We start from the raw sequence: 21,349 nt of genomic DNA on the forward strand, positions 1-21,349 counted from the left end.
AAAAGAAGGGGATTGGGACCCTAAATCCTGAGGACGCTGGGAGTTCTTCAGAAGGTACAGGACAAACCATGGAGAGGACTTGGGCCTCCATATTTCTGAAGCTTTGTGTTCCCTTCCCCCTTCAACATAATGCCAGGTCTTCTCCTGTGATGGATGTTCCCAGAAACGTCCCCCCCCCCCCAAAGGATGTATTCCAGAGCTCAGCAAGCAGACTGTATACAAGGTCAGGCACTGCATTACCTTCTCTGTGGTTTTACCAGTGGGGGGAGATGATGCTTGTCGTCCACTCCCAAACCACCCGAGGACTTTCTCATCTTGTCGGGCCCTTGGAGTACTAGGAGTGTAAAAGACAGTGCCACAGAGGTGGCTGGACCCTTCCATAAACATACACATGCTGACCCTGAGGAGACAGTCCTCTCCAGAGAAACCTGAATTCACTTATTTAAAAATTGATGTCAAGGAGATCAAGTGGCCCAACAGGATAAAATTTTAACCTTGCGTCTGAATTCCCTGGCTATTGGGAGTGCTATTGCCTTGTAATATGGGTAGTGGTGATAGGAAAAGCCATGTATTACTGCAACAGTTTGACAGTGAGGGATCTCATTATAGGGACTGATCCTACAAGGTGCTGAGATGCCTCACCTCCCACTGATATCAATGAGAGGCAAGCACATCTCAAGTGGTGCTCTGACCCTTCGGGGTTGGGTCCTTCTTACATAGATATGTACATACATACACACAGTGATATAAAATCAAACATAAGCAACAATTAAACAAACAAACCAACCTGCTGCCCCAAACTGCTTCCAGAATATAGGCACAAGTCAGGACCTGCAGAGTCAGAAATCTCAATTAAATTAATCAGTACCATTATAAATAATAGTTATATGTATAATCCCAAAAGCCTAAAGGGAATGGGATACAAAAATAGGTCTTTCATTTCAAATCTCTTAAAAATGCTGTTAACTACCCAAGAAATAAACAAATAAATTCCACATTTACTTATTTATAACAAAGATGACACAATAAGTGGTTATTTCAGATAACCCATAAGTCACTGATTTTGTTTTCAAAGCCCTGCCTGCTTTCTATGCCTTTGGCCTCTGCTGCCTAGCAACCTCAACAGAGCTTTCTTAGTCTATACGGATTCTGGAGGGTTTTCATTTCTTTATTTATTGGAATGTCTATAAGGAGGATATGAAAACAAAGAGCTGTTTGTTCTCTTTATCAAACATCATACCCAAGGCATCCCACCTCACTGAGGAACACAGCTCTCACTGATCCAATAACCCACCACCACCCCCTGGATTTGCTGGGAAATTGAAAAAGCCCTACTTTTCATTAAGGCAGGTAGACTTTGGAACCCTTCCAGTGGCTCCCGGCAGTAACGGGCGCTGCTCTTTTTCAGCCGCTTTAATTATGTTGGTTGATTCTGCATAAGCCTTTTCACTCTGGAATATCAAGTGTTGTGTAAGCCTCCTGCTTGCCAGTAGCCATGGAGTTCCTGAATAATATGCACATGCTTCACTACTGCAATACTGACTCACTAGCACACCCCCACTACAGCATCCATGCCATGGAAGGAAACAATGTTTAAAACTCTGCAATTTCTCACTGTGTCTGCTCTTCAAGGCATGGGGGTTTGGAGGGGGCTGTGTTTAAAGTAGGTGGTGGGGAAGGGTCTCACTGCATCAGCCAATGAGGAGGGGGGAGTTATGGATATGTTCTGCTCTATCAAGCTAGGGGCAGGAAATATAGCTTCCTTCTGCTTTTCTGGAGTGGGGTTATCTCCTCAGTCTTGTTCTGATTGACTCTCTTCCCCATTTTATCAAGAATTACTAAGGCTGATTATTAGGTTCTATTGCTCTTTGGTTACATCTACACTTGGAGCAGGGGGCATGATTTACCGCTCACGTAGCCATATCCGCCCTAGTTCTGCTCACGCTAGCATGCCAAAAATAGCAGTGTAGCTGGGATAACATGGGCAGTGGCTTGAACTAGCCACTCCAGGTACGTACCCACCTGGACCCTCGAGGTAATAGTCGGGCAGCTAGCCCAAGCCAGCACCTGCACTAACCTGATTACACTGCTATTTTTAGCAGTCTAGCTCGAGCAGAGCTAGCACAGGTACATCTACACAAGCTGGGAATCACAACCCCTGTTCCAAGTGTAGACATAGCCGTGTAATGATGGCTGCACAGAACACCTCCTCCCCACTGCTAAGTAAGACTCATACTTCTCTTATATGGAGAGAGAGGGCTTTATAGCCCTCTCTATATATCCATGTCACTGGATCGATACTTCATCCTGCCCCACAATGGGGTAGGTCAATATTATTAACCTTGTTTTACAGATAGAGAAATTGAGGCATGAAGAGGTGTTGTAATTTAACTGAACCCAGATCTCCTTAACACGTAGGGCTGAGTAAATAGTTAACAAAGACAACAATAACAAAAACCATCTTATTTAAAAAATAAACAAACAAACAAAAAACACCAATAAAAGTGCCCGCCTTGTTTTGCTATGATTCTCAAGTTGATATTATTCATGCAAACCATTTTGGTGTGAAGATGTTGTGAATCTCAGCATTTGCCTGCATTTAAGACAAATGTTTATTCTGCCAAAATTTTGTACTGGGAAATGAGGTATTTGCTATCTGTTATTCTCAATTGAAAAATTTCCCATTATCCAATCAGAAAGCAGAAACAATATCAGATGACTTAAGTGATCAAACAAACAAGAAGTGTTTGAAAATCATTCATAGACCAGCCACAGGCTTCAAATGTTTCATTTATTTATGGATACTTATGGATAATGAAGATATTTACAGAAAATGGAATAGATCTGCAGACTATTCATTGTCTGAAAAGGGGATTAAGTTAGGCAAGCAGAGGTCACTGGTCTGCAAGTTAGGAGACCTAAATTCTATTCCTGGTTCTGCCACTGACAGGTAGTGTTGTTTCACCTCCTTGTGCCTCTATTTATCCTCCTGCTGCCAACTCTTTGGGACAGAGACCATCTCTTACCAAATGTATGCACAGTGCCTAGCACAATTAGACCATGATCTCAATTGTGACTTCTGGCTGCTACCATAATACACAGACATAATAATAAATATTATTCAAAATTAAATATTTGATCACCTCTAATTATACGCAATTTGTTTTACGTCCACTTTCCACTGAGTATCAGTGCTACAGTTCCATAGTTAACTGCACCTTTGACCCCCGGCCAATCTTCCTTAAAGTTTTAGGTTTCCTAGCCATCACCTCTCTTGGGTTGAAATAACGAGGAGTCCTTGTGGCACCTTAGAGACTAACACATTTATTTGGGCATAAGCTTTCGTGGGTTAGAACGCACTTCATCAGATACATGGAGTGAAAATACAGGAGCAGGTATAAATACATGAAAGGATAGGTTTCAGAGTAGCAGCTGTGTTAGTCTGTATTTGCAAAAAGAAAAGGAGTACTTGTGGCACCTTAGAGACTAACAAATTTATTAGAGCATAAGCTTTCGTGAGCTACAGCTCACTTCATCGGATGCATTTGGTGGAAAAAACAGAGGAGAGATTTATATACACACACACAGAGAACATGAAACAATGGGTTTATCATACAAACTATAAGGAGAGTGATCATTTAAGATAAGCCATCACCAACAGCGGGGGGGGAAGGAGGAAAACCTTTCATGGTGACAAGCAGGTAGGCTAATTCCAGCAGTTAACAAGAATATCAGAGGAACAGTGGGGGGTGGGGTGGGAGGGAGAAATACCATGGGGAAATAGTTTTACTTTGTGTAATGACTCATCCATTCCCAGTCTCTATTCAAGCCTAAGTTAATTGTATCCAGTTTGCAAATTAATTCCAATTCAGCAGTCTCTCGTTGGAGTCTGTTTCTGAAGCTTTTTTGTTGAAGTATAGCCACTCTTAGGTCTGTGATCGAGTGACCAGAGAGATTGAAGTGTTCTCCAACTGGTTACGGATTGCTTTACCAAGTGAGAGGTCAGTCTAACGAGATAAATCAATTAACAACAGGATACCAAGGGAGGAAAAATAACTTTTGAAGTGGTAAGAGAGTGGCCCATTACAGACAGTTGACAAGAAGGTGTGAGTAACAATAGGGAGAAATTACTATTGGGGAAATTAAGTTTAGGTTTTGTAATGACCCAACCGTTCTCAGTCTCTATTCAGGCCTGATCTGATGTTATCCAGTTTGCAAATTAATTCATTTCTGCAGCTTCATGTTGGAGTCTGTTTTTGAAGTTTTTTGTTGTTGAAGAATTGCCACTTTTAGGTCTGTTATTGAGTGACCAAAGAGACTGAAGTGTTTTCTGTCAAGTTTTTGAATGTGATGATTCCTGATGTCAGATTTGTGTCCATTTATTCTTTTGTGTAGAGACTGTCCGGTTTGGCCAATGTACATGGCAGAGGGGCATTGCTGGCACATGATGACATACATCACATTGGTAGATGTGCAAGTGAATGAGCCCTTGATGGTGTGACTAATGTGGTTAGGTCCTATGATGGTGTCCCCTGAATGGATATGTGGACAGAGTTGGCAACAGGGTTTGGTTCCTGGGTTGGTGTTTTTGTTGTGTAGTTGCTGGTGAGTATTTGCTTGAAGTTGTGAGGCTGTCTGTAAGCAAGGATTGGCCTGTCTCCCAAGATCTGTGAGAGTGAGGGATCGTTCTTCAGGATAGGTTGTAGATCCTTGATGATGCACTAGAGAGGTTTTAGTTGAGGGCTGTAGGTGATGGCTAGTGGCGTTCTGTTACTTTCTTTTTTGGGTCTGTCTTGTAGTAGTGACTTCTCAGTATCCTTCTGGCTCTGTTAGTCTATTTCTTCACTTCACCAGGTGGGTATTGCAGTTTTAAGAATGCTTGATAGAGATTCTGTAGGTGTTTGTCTCGGTCTGAGGGATCGGAGCAAATGCGGTAGTATCTTAGAGTTTGGCTGTAGACACCCCCATCAACTGTCTGTAATGGACCACTTTCTTACCACTTCAAAAGTTATTTTTCCTCCCTTGGTATGCTGCTGTTAATTGATTTATCTCTTTAGACTGACCTCTCACTTGGAAAAGCAACCCCCATCCTTTCACATATTTATACCTGCTCCTGTATTTTCACTCCATGTATCTGGTGAAGTGGCCCTTTCTAACCCACGAAAGCTTATGCCCAAATAAATTTGTTAGTCTCTAAGGTGCCACAAGGACTCCTTGTTATTTTTGCTGATACAGACTAACACAGCTACCACTTGGAAACCTCTCTCTTGGGTTCGATATCCATATCTCTCTCCCTTCAGACTGGGGGTTTAGGATTGCAGTCATTCTGCACCTTACTGTGACTTCCTAGCAGCTATGACCTGGGTCCAGCATCTGCAATTAACCTTTTTCCAGGACCTCTAACAGTGTACATGAGTTACAAACCAGCCTTCACAAAGCAAACCACATTTATTCCTAGGGCAAAAGCATTACAGAGAAAACACATATAAACAATAAAAGAAAACCTACATACATGCTAAAAGTTTACTAGAGGTCATCCCCAACTCCCATACAGAGCTCTGGTAAGTTCCAGTCTTTCACACCCCATCTGGGTTTTCCCCCTTGGTTGCAAGTTCATGGCAGTTTTTAGATCAGGAACCAGGCCCCAGCTGGACAGTTCAATTGTTGCTTTATACAGCTCGAGCCTTTGATCTAATCTCCAAGAACAGGAAATCACTAGTCAATGTTTATCTTCACAGGACATAGGTTTCAAAAGGCTGAATTTCCAAATAACCAGGTTTGTGACATTTGCATTAATCACTACCCAGGGATTCCTCAGGAAACACACATAATTGTTGTCCCAAAAGTCCACGCCTGTCTGGCACATTTCAATATAGTCATTCAAACTCCTTACACTTCCCAGGTCTCATATCTATCACAATCAGCATTTGGTTTAAAACAAAAATCAAGTTGCTGGCTCTTTTCTCTTGCAAGGAATAAATGTAAGATCTCATGCTGCTGCTTGTGAACCCAACCTTTCAGAGAACGATCTTTAAATAAACAGCAGCAGACATACAAACTCGTAAGTCTACCGTCACGTTCACCCAGGTGAGGGATCAACTTTAAAGCCAAGCTGAAATCATGGAAATGGACAACCAAAAATAAGCATGCACAAACTTTTATTCTTTTATCAAATATTCTAATAAATGGATTTGACTGTATAATGAAGAAAGTGCGATTAGCACCAAAACAGACTTTGGAGAAAATATTTTAGAAGTAAGCAGAAGTCAGACTAGCTACCACCCTAAAGGGAAAAAAAAGAAGGCTGTACAGGTTATAGGAAAAGGATATTAGAAGAAAGTCACATCCCAATTTCTGAAGATTGAAAGTAGATTTTAAAGAAGGAAAACCCCAACTGCCTTGGTTTTTATCTTAAAAAAATTAGTAGAGCCAGGAGTTCACTTCACCCTCCTAGGAAAGATAGTTGCAGACTAGGTTGGTTCGCAATTTATGATCTCTCCCTAAATATGAAGTTCATCAGGGTCCGCACACACACACAGCAAAAAGAGACACAAAGATGGTGATGAAATAAATCATCAAGGTGATGCAAGGCAAAAGTATTATCAAGAAATGTGCCAGCACTGCACAAACTATAGATAAATGATTAAAACATGGATCAGCCTAATTAATCAAGGAAGGCTGCAAGCAATTCGGCACAGAGGTTTTTGAGGGTCCAGGACAAAACCTGGAGTCCCCTCCAGGCATCCTTCCAAAAACATTACCACTGAGAGGAGGCCATGCGTGGCTCTTGGAGCGCAAACCAGCCCTGCACTAGCCCCACAGCAGTGTTCCTGTCCTGAGGGGCTGTGCTCAGCTCCATGCTCCAGGAGTTGTGATCTGGCAGCCAGGGATGCAGTACCATTCAGGATTGGCTTGGCCTCCTCCTTCATGACAGAAAGATGACTGGGCCAAACCTGAGTGGTGCTGTGACCCCATGTGCCAAGTCATGAAGTGGGAGCTGGGACAAACTGTCCCTTTGGCCAGCTACCTTCTCTCCACCCTAGTCAGCTCTTAACAACAGGACACATTATTCCAATGGTCAAAACCTGATCCCCATTACCCTGATGTTACTCCAGACATATAGCAGTGTAACTGAGATCAGAATTTGGCCCAATTGTTTAAATATCAACTATAAACATATTGGAAAAATAAGAGACATGAAATCACTGAAGTTACAAAATGCTCTATTCAGGCACTGTTAAATGCTCAAAATATGGTTACCTGAACAAAAAAGATATCTATAAAAAGAAAAAAGAAAAGGAGTAATTGTGGCACCTTAGAGACTAACAAATTTATTAGAGCATAAGCTTTCGTGAGCTACAGCTCACTTCATCGGATGCATTTGGTGGAAAAAACAGAGGAGAGATTTATATACACACACACAGAGAACATGAAACAATGGGTTTATCATACACACTGTAAGGAGAGTGATCACTTAAGATAAGCCATCACCAACAGCAGGGGGGGGAAGGAGGAAAACCTTTCATGGTGACAAGCAGGTAGGCTAATTCCAGCAGTTAACAAGAATATCAGAGGAACAGTGGGCGGTGGGGTGGGAGGGAGAAATACCATGGGGAAATAGTTTTACTTTGTGTAATGACTCATCCATTCCCAGTCTCTATTCAAGCCTAAGTTAATTGTATCCAGTTTGCAAATTAATTCCAATTCAGCAGTCTCTCGTTGGAGTCTGTTTTTGAAGCTTTTTTGTTGAAGGATAGCCACTCTTAGGTCTGTGATCGAGTGACCAGAGAGATTGAAGTGTTCTCCAACTGGTTTTTGAATGTTATAATTCTTGACGTCTGATTTGTGTCCATTCATTCTTTTACGTAGAGACTGTCCAGTTTGGCCAATGTACATGGCAGAGGGGCATTGCTGGCACATGATGGCATATATCACATTGGTAGATGCGCAGGTGAACGAGCCTCTGATAGTGTGGCTGATGTGATTAGGCCCTATGATGGTATCCCCTGAATAGATATGTGGACAGAGTTGGCAACGGGCTTTGTTGCAAGGATAGGTTCCTGGGTTAGTGGTTCTGTTGTGTGGTGTGTGGTTGTTCCTACAACTACAGTACCCACCTGCTGAAGTGAAGAAACAGATTGACAGAGCCAGAAGAGTACCCAGAAGTCACCTACTACAGGACAGGCCCAACAAAGAAAACAACAGAACGCCACTAGCCATCACCTTCAGCCCCCAACTAAAACCCCTCCAACGCATCATCAAGGATCTACAACCTATCCTGAAGGACGAGCCATCGCTCTCTCAGATCTTGGGAGACAGACCAGTCCTTGCTTACAGACAGCCCCCCCAATCTGAAGCAAATACTCACCAGCAACCACACACCACACAACAGAACCACTAACCCAGGAACCTATCCTTGCAACAAAGCCCGTTGCCAACTCTGTCCACATATCTATTCAGGGGATACCATCATAGGGCCTAATCACATCAGCCACACTATCAGAGGCTCGTTCACCTGCGCATCTACCAATGTGATATATGCCATCATGTGCCAGCAATGCCCCTCTGCCATGTACATTGGCCAAACTGGACAGTCTCTACGTAAAAGAATGAATGGACACAAATCAGACGTCAAGAATTATAACATTCAAAAACCAGTTGGAGAACACTTCAATCTCTCTGGTCACTCGATCACAGACCTAAGAGTGGCTATACTTCAACAAAAAAGCTTCAAAAACAGACTCCAACGAGAGACTGCTGAATTGGAATTAATTTGCAAACTGGATACAATTAACTTAGGCTTGAATAGAGACTGGGAATGGATGAGTCATTACACAAAGTAAAACTATTTCCCCATGGTATTTCTCCCTCCCACCCCACCCCCCACTGTTCCTCTGATATTCTTGTTAACTGCTGGAATTAGCCTACCTGCTTGTCACCATGAAAGGTTTTCCTCCTTCCCCCCCCTGCTGTTGGTGATGGCTTATCTTAAGTGATCACTCTCCTTACAGTGTGTATGATAAACCCATTGTTTCATGTTCTCTGTGTGTGTTCTTATAAATCTCTCCTCTGTTTTTTCCACCAAATGCATCCGATGAAGTGAGCTGTAGCTCACGAAAGCTTATGCTCTAATAAATTTGTTAGTCTCTAAGGTGCCACAAGTACTCCTTTTCTTTTTGCGAATACAGACTAACACGGCTGCTACTCTGAAACCTATAAAAAGAAAGTTGTGATCAAAGTAAGTTTGGTGAGAAGTACTTACATAAAAACTTTACAAGTACTGTAGTAATGGCATAATAAATACAAAATACATAGAACCAAACATAACCAATACCAACAAATGCACTATTTTAAGGAAATGTACAGCATTTGAGAATCTACCTACATTATAAAGCAAGAGATGAGACATATTGTCAGGAAAAATAAATGTGCTTTGGGCTGTTTACATCTATATTTTAGTAGGCACAGTGACGACAAAGTTATTAAAATGTGAAAGTCACAATGTTATCTGCCCACATAAACCATTTAACAGTCCTTCCAGATACAGAGGAAAAAGCTGCTCTGTACAGTTGCATACAGAGATACTCTCTTTACAGCCATATATTATTACTAGCTGTGGATATGATGATGAATTCTCATCCTGTGAATGAATCCTGAGTGATTTCACAATATCCAGCTACCATGGGTTTCCTGATGATGTGAAACTCTGTCTTTGACTATTTAAATTTCTCCTGGTCAATACTTGTTTAAGTGCTAGAGTACAGCGTGTAGTGAAATCAAAAGGGGTTGTAGTCTGCTATATATGGCTTTAGAGATAATACCACAAACTGTCATGATGTAAAGTGAAATTAGAATGTATGGAAAATGACAGATTGACAGCACTGGAGAATAAAATGTAAGTTTTTGGCTCAGGGATAGTCATGTATTCTATGTTTGTACAACACCTAGCACAATGGGCACCAACCTGGTTGTGGCCTTCAGGTATTATCTCCAATATAAATGTTAAATAACTAACAATAATATATCCATGAACAGGTATAGCCTAGGCAGTGACAGTGTAATTCACCTACTATGAATGAGCCTCAGATTGCTGATGTGGAAGATTGTTCGGTCTTCATGCCCATCCAACTCCATGATTTCTGATGAATGGAAGAGTTTTGAGTTGTGGATGTATCCGTCTACTAGAAATTGAGTTGATACTTCCCAACTCAAAACAAAAACAAGCAGAGAGCTAGAAAATTATATGCTGCATATTACCCACCTAAGCATAGGTGTTCATTTAACCCTATTCTGGGTATTCCTCCTGGCCTCCCTCCTTGCCTGTAATTAATTCCCTGAGTATCCAGGCCTTGTCATCATCAATTTGTTCTTTGGGGAAGACTCCATGTCTTTCCTTACACTGTGAAGCAGGATGACACCTATGTGCACTATACATGAACCTTTAATAATATCACATGATATAATTTCACAGAGAGAATCACAAAGGCATCAGACCATTTTAATCATTACCAATCCAAACTATAGTTCAAATTGAAATTTCTAGGACACAGCATTGCAAAGGATCCCTTTATTTTACATCTGCTCCCCCTCACATTTCAGGTCCATAATTAATAGGAGACTTGTCATTTGTGTATGCCATCTCTTCCCCTCTAATGTAGGAGAAAGCCTACCTAAACCTGATGAATGAGGTTCTTTTATATACAATGGGGAACTTAATTTACTAACCATTGGCAGCCCTTTTTTGTTTTAGGGACAAATCCTAAGGATTTACTGCATTTTCACTCATTACTCCAAACTTTCATTGATTTCAACAGGTGTGCACCTAAGTATGGTGTAAAATGGAGTAAGCACTTTATAAATTAGTAAACCATGAAGATGATTAGAAATGGAAAAATGAAATTTTCACCAAAAAAGATGTACTTTTAAAATGTTTTGCTGATTTCCCCCCATTTCCTCCCCCTATTTTCTGACCAGCTCTTCCAGCAAATACTGTTTTCCAAATACTCCTCTGACAAATAGCTGTTTAACACAGTTCTGCTTATAAAAGGTTTCCCTTGGTTTGTGCATCTATAAATACACATTTATGTGCTGTAGATACAAATATGTATTTGTGTTAGCTTTCATCCCTGCTGTGTTTCTACAACACAGTGTGACATTCACAAAGAAGAAAAGAGACTAGAAGTGAGGAGCATTCAATAGTGCTGTCTAGCATTTTAAATGCAATGAGAGAGATAAATTAGTGCTATGTTCACCAACTGGAGTGACTAAATGAGAGAGGAAGGGTGGGATAGATACATTGCAAAGTAAACCATGGATTAAGAGACCAGTCTCCACAATCTCAGCCGCTCTAGAGTGTATTCTGTTGAACTGTACCCTGGCACTCGCTGTGTCATTTTAGACCTTTATCCCTGATGGTAGACCTTTTATTCTTCCACTCTTCAGTATTAATGATAATAGTTTTTTGCCTTCCTTCTAGCAGCTTGCAGCCAAGGTTCCCACGCCATTTCACAAACTTGGATAGATGAAGCCTCAGATAGCCATCTGAGGTATCTGCCTCACATATGAAGCCTCTCATAGCCATCTGTCAGAGCATTATCCCCACTTTATAGACGAGTAAGATGAGGTTCTGAGAAGTCAACTTGCTCAAAGTCTTACCAGACACTTAGGGTATGTCTACACTGCAGTCAAAAGTATGACTACAGCATGCATAGACATATCCAAATTAGCTTTAATCTAGCTAGTGCAGGTAACAATATCAAGGAGTTTCAAAGAAATCAGAGATGGAAAAGACCTACCAGATTGTCTAGTCCATCCTCTGCCCCACACTCTCCCAGGCCAATACATGAGAAACACTGGAGACAACACTATCTGTTTTTGTCACTCAGAAGGGAATGCTTCCTTGTGGTTAGTGAGAACAAACCCTTTTGAAGATCCCCCTCTAGTTACAAAATGCCAGTCCTCCTTCATGAAGATATGAAGAACATGTTTTCTTCTGTATTATATGCCCATGTCTACGGAGTATTGTTATAGATGTGCCTATAACTTCAGGAAAGAGGAAGCCCTCTTGGAATTCTTAGAAGTCCTAAAAATGACACTCTTAAAACAAAATAGAAATAATAAATAGCATTCATCCTTACATTCTGTAGACAAATAGCTAGATATCCATGTTTTTGCTAACTAGAATTAGCTAGCACAATCCTACTTATTAATGAATAACACAGCTTCAACCCATGACTTTTTGTTTAATTTAGATATACTTGACAAATCATTTGGCCATCTAGGAACTTCATGATAATCATTATACACTCTGGCCTCTCAGAAATTCACAGTCGTGATGGGGTGGAACTCAGATTGTTGTGTTCCAAAAGGAAATAAGGATCTCCATCAGTTATTAGCTGCATAGGGTTTATGACCACAGTTGAGCAATACTGATTCTATCCAACAGAGGGAAGGGGTGCAACTGCACAACTATACATTTAATTACAAAGCACACACTAACTCATTCAGTGCAATTCCTTCTGAACTGATTAAATGATTATCTTAGAATATAACAGAAACACATTTTGCTTTTAAGACATTATGTAATTTTTCAACATTCATGAAGGGAGTATGTCTTACTCTGTGTTTGTAAATCACTATGCAAATTTATGCTGCAATATAAATTAGTTTTAATAATAATTATTTTAATTAAGTGCTAGATTCCATTTAATGATATTAACCTTGAGTATTAAATTGCACAGCTGTTGGGTCTCAGTAAAAATCTGAGTTGGATCTAATGGAACTGAAGTCTCATTTTCAACCTTTCTGGCAGTTTACCACATTACCAACATATCATCATAACCAATAGGAAAATCAGCCCCTTTGGGTTAATATGCACAATATTCAGTTCACAGATCATAGGGTATAAACTAATTGTCATATTTTAAAAATTTAAAAACTCCTAACTCAGTTTCTGTCATCAGTCAAATTGGTTAAATGCAGTGTTGTTGTAGCTGTGTCAGTCCTAGGATATTAAAGAGACAAGGTGGGTGAGGTAATATCTTTTATTGGACCAACTTCTGTTGGTGAGAGAGACAAGCTTTCGAGGATATACAGAACTGAAAAATAAGTCTATGTAAGCTTGAAAGCTTGTCTCTTCCATCAACAGAAGTTGGTCCAATAAAAAAAAAACAGAGCCAAAAAAACTTTTTTTTTTTCTAATAAGCAGTTTTACGTTAAAACCAAATCTGCCAAGCAAGAGCAGTGATAAGGGCATCAGTAACATGTCATTAGTAATTTAAATAATTGGTTTATATAAAAAGAGGTGGAGACTTCAGTGGAAGCAGGAGGAGGTGTATAACTAATTTTCTCTGCAATATTCTGAACTGAAGTCAAAGGTCTTTGAGTTCCAGGTAAATGCTGCAAAATATTTTATGCAAAGGCTGGGATAGGTTTCTACAGAAAAAAGGAGCCAGAGCCTGTTATGCACTCCACCATTAAAATCCCCTAGACACTCTAGATTGAAAGATTATTTCTCAGAAGTATCTGAACACATATTTACTGCTTCATTTTGCTCCACTAGAGTAGACCAAAGTAATCATAAATTGTTTATTCACTAAAATTAGCCCTTTATCCTGTCTGCTAACTGTTCATGCAACAATTGCCAATTTTCTTATATTATTTCTTAGTTGTAATGACTATTTTTTTTCCAAAGCATTAATAAATAATAATAATGGCACTTCATAAATCCATTATTATTTATTGTGTGTGATTGGTTACCTAAATTACATGGTACCATTTCTGTCCCCTGAGTGGATGAACTATGCTTTGCAGATCAAAAGCACACCAAGATAAGTCTCTGGGGCTTTGAATCCCTTTGGTAGAGGGAAAGAGAGATTGCAGACCTAGGGAACTTTAGGACAATTCAGATATGTTCCTGTCCTCAAGAAAGAGTATTTTGGCTGCGTACATGGACGACAGATTTAAAATCAGCTGTGTTCCCTTACTGCGGGGCAAAGAGACACTGGTAGCAGACTTCACATTTGCTTTGTTCTTGTCACACTGACTCTTCTAATGTGAATAATATAAATTGCACATGAACATCCCTAACTGTGCATGAACTCACATAATCACATTCATGTGTGACGTCTCCCCAATATGTATTTGTATGCTCATAAATCAGTGTTTGAATATTAATGAAACAAACCAACAAAAAGTGGCACAAAGATGGCAAAACTCCCACTAATTTCAATATAGCAAAGAAAGGCCTACTTGTCTTTCGGAGTGCATAATACTTTACAGAGCAAATAAATAGCTACATACCAATGTTAAATAATAACACTACTTTCTAAGGTTTCAGAGTAGCAGCCGTGTTAGTCTGTATTCGCAAAAAGAAAAGGAGTACTTGTGGCACCTTAGAGACTAACAAATTTATTAGAGCATAAGCTTTCGTGAGCTACAGATGCATCCGATGAAGTGAGCTGTAGCTCACGAAAGCTTATGCTCTAATAAATTTGTTAGTCTCTAAGGTGCCACAAGTACTCCTTTTCTTTTTGCGACTACTTTCTAAATTTCATTATTTTCAGAACCTTCCAATCTAGCTATGAGCATTAGACAAAACTCACTCATCAGTACCCATATATAGTCTCAAGAGAACAAAAGGAATAACCTCTTCACAAGAACACCATCTTAAAGGGACCCAGATGCATCCCAACCCTGCCATCATTGCCATAGCATTCTTTGAAGAACCACATCAGAAGAAAACTCAATGGTTCTCAAAAATAATAGTGCAAGATTAAATCTGGTGTGGAACAGAAAACTGACTTCTTGTTCTTAGTAGGGGACCTCATCACAACTCGAGGAGGATGAAGATCTCATTGATTCATGCAAACTTTCCTGCATTTTACATTCTTGCAAAGACACACCATTGGCCACTGTCAGAGGACAGGATGCTGGGCTTGATGGACCTTTGGTCTGACCCAGTATAGCCATTCTTATGTTCTTATGTTTATATTACAGTATTGCCATTCTTATGTTCTAAGGGAAAAGAGGTTCAAATACCCTGAAAAATTAGGAAATGAGGCACAGGACAAAATGAAAGAAAACACTGGGCCAGATTCTGCTCTCACTTTCAATTGCATAGAGTGTACCTCCACCAAATCAATGGAGTTGCTCCAGATTTAAAACAGTGTAACAGAAACTAGACTACGGCCTCATGTGATACTCTTATGTACAATCCCTGAGAAATAGGTATTCAGACAAGTTGTATATATTGTTTATCAATAAAGTTGCTGCTTCAAACAACTGGAAACATTTGGAATTTTTTCCAAACCACTCAAAACACTCATCCAAATTAAGGAAAAATGGCTAGGGCCCTACCAATTTCACGGATGATGAAATCAGCCCTCCCTTGTGAAATCTGATCTCCCCTGCTGCTGGGAGCCTGGAGCTCCTAGCCCGGCCACACTTGGGAGGGACAGGAGTTGTCCTTTTCCTGCGTGGCTGCTCTTGGTGGAGAGATCAGACCCATCTCCAGAGGCAGTGCAGAAATGAGGGTGGCGCGCACACATACACACACACACACAACCTGCTGCAGCTCTAGTTGCCGAGCTCAGGGGAGCTCAGGATTGGGGGCTTCCTCTGCTGCTCCAGCTGGGCCAGTGTGGGCTCAGGGCTTCCGCCGCCCCCCCCCATCTAGCCTGGGCTCAGGTTTTCCGTCCCCCTACCACTACAGCCTGGGTTTGGGGCAGTCTGGGCTCGAGGCTACCCGGTTTCTCGAGGCTTCTTCCCCTGTGGCTCCTGCTGGAGCTCCGGGTGACCAGGTAGGGGCTTCTGCCCTGGTGCTTCTTCAGGGGCTGTGACACCCATTTTTCCTGGGGGAGGGAGGACCCAAATTGGCGGGGGACCCTACCTTACTCTGTCCCTACCATGGATTAGCAGCTAGGAGTCCCCAGCTGGGGCACTCCCAGCAGCATGGGGGAGATCCTACCCATCTCCACTCCCGGGAATCTCCTTCCTTCAGGAAGCTGGGACAGTATTCAGAGCCCAGCTCTCAAGGAAGCACAGAGGTGAGGGTGGCAATCCCTACAACAACTTTGCAATCCCCTCCCCATGATCCCATTTTGGGTCAGGACCCCCACAGTTACAACAACTTGAAATTTCAGATATAAACATTTCAAATAATGAAATTGATCAATTTAAAAACCCTCTGGCCAAGAAGTTGACCAGAAGGGACAGTGAATTTGGTAGGGCCCTAGTAATCAGTAATAAAATTTCAGCACAAGAGCCATTTTTAAGGTATCAGCACATTTTTTAAAAAGTAACTGAAACCTTTTCAACATTTTTTGTTTTAAAGACACTCCTATAAATTCAATAACAAATAATAGATTTTTTCTCTTGAAATTCTGTACAAAAATAATAATTCTTTGGCAGAAACCTTACATCATGGTGCCAAATTTCAGCTTGGAACAGATATTCATCATGATTAAGTAATTATAAAAGGAGAATCCCAAATTATGCTAACAACAGCAGTTTAGAAGTGGAAATGCAGACATAAACCTGAACTATGATGGAACTAGCACGTATTTGTTTAAAATGTAGTTTTGATTATTGAGATTCCTGTTAAGACATTGTAAAAACTCTCCTTGCCACAGACATTGGGCTTGACCCTTGGAGTGGCTGAGACCCTGGAACTCCCAGCAGAAGAGTTATAAAAGAACAGTACCTGTCAGGCTCATACCCATAATCTGTAATTAACCATATCCCACATGTGACCAGGGAGTGATTTATAAAACATCCAGTTATCTATAAATTATCTGAGGCATTCTGAAAGCTCATGATTTTACCATGAGTCTCACAACAACAGGTGGTTTTCTTCAAGCCCCTGCTCCTGGAAGCAAGTGATTAGGTGACAATCTCAGTTTTCATGTAAAAGAACTAGGCTTACTTTTTAGAAATCTCTGATTAGTGCAGACCCTGAAGATAGGTATGTCACTTCCCTTCCTCTCCCTTTATCCTAACCCTCTTTACTTACTTTGTATATTATGATCAATCTGGAATTTTGATATATTTGTTGTATTTGGAATTATTGTAAAAAATTATAATATAATTTAAAAAAATGCTTCTAGTCCTCTTAGTTGAAAAGAAAATTCTGAAAACCTAGAGCAAGCACACTCTAAAGGTTCATAAACCAGAATGCCAATTAAAAGAACGAAAAATGTATTTATTTATTTTTAAATGTCATTATTTTTAAGCCAGGTTCATGTGTTTGGGGTTTTCTTTGGGGGTGAGGGCAGTTGGACTCATGTTTTATGAACACTTGGATTCCTCAATACTGTATCTCATTTATGTACTACAGAATAAATTGTCTGTTGGTTAAAGGAGATGGATTGACAAGCTTGGAGACAAGTTTTAGATTTATGCACAGAACAAGTACAGAGTGGGCAACAGCAAAAGAAGATCCGTGAACACCACACTTAGCCTATGTTAGAATAATTGTAAAGTTGAGGAGAGTCATTCTTTCTTTACACATATTCAGTGAGATCTAGCAATCTCATTTTATAAAGATCTCCAAGGAGTATTTCCCCACTCTACCTCAAAATATAGGCTGTATTATAAATTATAGGGAACTGACTAATGTGTATGTGCAGCACTGCCCTCAACTGGACACATTCTGAACTGCTCATCTCTTTCAGAGGCCCCAAACTGCTTTAGTTCAAGTGATTGAGGACTGTGTTTTTCAAATAGGGGGTTTCAATTCACAGAATAATAGAAGATTAAGGTTGGAAGAGACCTCAGGAGCCATCTAGTACAATCCCCTGCTCAAAACAGGACCAATCCCAACTAAATCATCCCAGCCAGGGCTTTGTCAAGCCGGGCCTTAAAAACCTCTAAGGATGGAGATTCCACCACCTCCCTAGGTAACCCATTTCATGCTTCACCACCCTCCTAGTGAAATAATGTTTCCTAATATCCAACCTAGACTTCCCGCACTGCAACTTGAGACCACTGCTGTCATCTGCCACCACTGAGAACAGCCTACCTCCATCCTCTTTGAAACCCCCCTTCTGATAGTTGAAGGCTGCTATCAAATCCCCCCTCACTCTTCTCTTCTGCAGACTAAATAAGGTCAGTTCCCTCAGCCTCTCCTCATAAGGCATGTGCACCAGCCCCCTAATAATTTTTGTTGCACCTCTGGTGGACTCTCTCCAATTTGTCCACATCCCTTCTAGAGTTGGGAGGGCCCCAAAGTGGATGCAATACTCCAGATGTGGCCTAACCAGTGCCGAATAGAGGGAAATAATCACTTCCCTCAATCTGCTGCCAATGCTCCTACTAATGCAGCCCAATATGCTGTTAGCCTTCTTGGGAACAGAGGCACGCTGTTGACTCATATCCAGCTTCTCGTCCACTGTAATCTCCAGATCCTTTACTGCAGAACTGTAGTTTAGCCAGTTGGTCCCCAGCCTGTAGCAGTGCATGGGATTCTTCCGTCCTTTTGAATCTCATCAGATTTCTTTTAGCCCAATCCTCCAATTTGTCTAGGGGTTCTCAAACTGGGGGTTGGGATCCCTTAGGAGGTTACAAGGTTATTACATGGGGAGTTGCAAGTTGTCAGTGTCCACCCCAAACCCCGCTTTCCCTCCAGCATTAATAATGGTGTTAAATATATGTAAACATGTTGTTAATTTATAAGGAGGCTTGCACTCAGAGCCTTGCTATGTGAAAGGGATCACCAGTACAAAAGTTTGAGACCCACTGGTCTAGGTCACTCTGGACCCTATCCCTACCCTCCACCATATCTACCACTCTCCCCAGTTTAGTGTCATCTGCAAACTTGCTGAGGGTGCAATCCATCCCATAATCCACATCATTAATGAAGATGTTGAACAAAACCGGCCCCTGAACAGACCCCTGGGGCACTATGCTTGATATTGGCTGCCAACTAGACATCGGACCATTGATCATTCTCTGTTGAGCCCGACGATCTAGCCAGCTTTCTATCCACCATCCATTCATCAAGCCCATACTACTTTAACTTGCTGGCAAGAACACTGTGGGATACCATATCAAAAGCTTTGCTAAAGTCAAGATATATTATGTCCACCGCTTTCCCCATATCCACAGAGCCAGTTATCTCATCATAGAAGGCAATCAGGTTGGTCAGGCATGACTTGCCCTTGGTAAATCCATGTTGACTGTTCCTGATCACCTTCCTCTCCTGCAAGTGCTTCAAAATGGATTCCTTGAGGACATGTGCCATGATTTTTCCAAGGACTGAGGTGAGGCTGACTGATCTGTAGATTCCCAGATTCTCTTTTTTCCCTCTTTTAAAGATGGGCACTACATTAGCCTTTTTACAATGGTCTCGGACCTACCCTGATCGGGACCTCCCCTGATCGCCACGAATTTTCAAAGATAATGGCCAAAGGCTCTGCAATTACATCCGCCAACTCCCTCAGCACCCTTGGATTCATTAGATCTTGACCCATAGACTTGTCATGTCCAGCTTTTCTAAATAGTCCTGAACTTGTTTTTTCACCACTGAAGTCCGCATACCTTCTCACCATACTGTGCTGCCCAGTGCACCACTCTGGGAGCTGCTCTTGTCTGTGAAAATGGAGGCAAAAAAAGCATTGAATACTTCAGCTTTTCCACATCATCTGTTACTAGGTTGTCTACCTCATTCAGTAAGGATACCACACTTTCCCTGACCTCCTTCTTGTTGCTAACATACCTGTAGAAACCCTTCTTGTTACCTTTCACATCCCTTGATAGCTGCAACTCCAATTGTGCCTTGGCCTTCCTGATTACAACCTTGCATGCCTAAGCAATATTTTTATACTCCTCCCTCGTCATTTGTCCAAGTTTCCACTTCTTGTAAGCTTTCTTGTAGTATTTAAGCTCACTGAAGATTTCTCTGTTAAGCCATACTGGTTGCCTGCCATATTTACTCTTCTTTCTGCACATCGGGATGGTTTGTTCCTGCGCCCTCAGTAAAGCTTCTTTAAAATACAGCCAGCTCTCCTGGACTCCTGTCCCCCTCATTTTATCCTCCAAGGGGATTCTGCCCATCAGTACCCTGAGGGAATCAAAGTCTTCTTTTCTGAAGTCCAGCGTCCATATTCTGCTGCTCTCCTTTCTTCCTTTTGTCAGGATCCTGAACTCGACCATCTCATGGTCACTGCTGCCCAGGTTGCCACCCACTTCTACTTCCCCTAACAATTCTTCCCTGTTTGTGAACAGGCTGTCAAGAAGAGCATGGCCCTTAGTTGGTTACTCCAGCACTTGCATCAGGAAGTTGTTGCCAACACTCTCCAAAAACTTCCTGGATTTTCTGTGCACTGCTGTATTGCTTTCCCAGCTGATGTCTGGGTGATTGAAGCCCTGCATTAGAATCAGGGCCTGTGCTCTGGAAACTTCTGTTAGTTGTGTGAAGAAAGCCTCTTCTACCTCATCCTCCTGATCTTGTGGTCTATAGCAGACACCCACCACGACATCACCCTTGTTGCTTTCGCTTTTAAACTTAACCCAAAGACCCTCAACAGACTTTTTCTCCAGTTTCATACTGGAGCTCTGAGCAATCGTATGGCTTCCTTAAATACGGTGCAACTCCTCCACCTTTTCTTCCCCACCTGTCCTTCCTGAACAGTTTATACCCATCTATGACAGTGCTCCAGTCACGCGAGTTACCGCACCAAGTCTCTTTTATTCCAATCACATCATAGTTCCTTGACTGTGCCAGGACTTCCAATTCTTCCTGCTTGTTTCCCGAGCTTCTTGCGTTTGTGTACAGGCACCGAAGCTAAGTAGCCAATTACCCTACTTTCTCCGTATGAATCAGGAGGCCTCCCCTGTTGCACCCTCCTCCTTGTGTTTCCTCCTGGTATCCCTCTTCCCCACTTACCTCCAGGCTTAGGTCACCATCCCCCAGTGAACCTATCTTAAAGCCCCCCCTCACTAGGTTAGCAAGCCTGCCTGGGAAGATGTTCTTCCCTCTTTTGTTAGGTGGATTCCATCTCTTCCTAGCAATCCTTCTTCCTGGAACAACATCCCATGTTTGAAGAATCCAAAGCCCTCTCTCTGACACCACCTGTGTAACTACACATTTACCTCCAAAATTCAGTGGTCCCTACCTGGACCTTTTCCTTCAACAGGGAGGATGGACGAGAACATGACTTGCACCTCAAATTCTATCCCGTGTTCCTCTATGAAGTTCCAAATGATCAGAGAATGCATTATAGTGATATATGTATTTTTACTAGGTAGCCATGGATATGTTATAATATATAAAATGCTATGGATGGCCAACACCAATGGCTCTGGTATGCTTGTGAATTAAGTCATCCACATAACGTATGTAACAGCTACT

General features: G+C 41.5%; 1 protein-coding gene across 6 annotated transcripts in view; it reads right to left on the minus strand.

Annotated features, from left to right (window-relative positions):
* LRRC4C (leucine rich repeat containing 4C) overlaps positions 1 to 21,349 on the minus strand; it is a 1,007,170-nt gene that overhangs the window by 80,225 nt on the left and 905,596 nt on the right. Inside the window, exon 1 of one of the 6 annotated variants that reach the window (XM_043516296.1) lies at positions 788 to 831. The exons of the other annotated variants lie outside the window; for them this stretch is intronic. The gene's annotated coding sequence lies outside the window, so the exon portion shown is untranslated. Of the gene's footprint in view, positions 1 to 787; positions 832 to 21,349 lie in introns of those variants that run through there. 6 annotated transcript variants of the gene reach the window in all.

Source organism: Dermochelys coriacea, chromosome 6 (genome assembly GCF_009764565.3).
Source record: "Dermochelys coriacea isolate rDerCor1 chromosome 6, rDerCor1.pri.v4, whole genome shotgun sequence".
Lineage (NCBI taxonomy): Eukaryota > Metazoa > Chordata > Testudines > Dermochelyidae > Dermochelys > Dermochelys coriacea.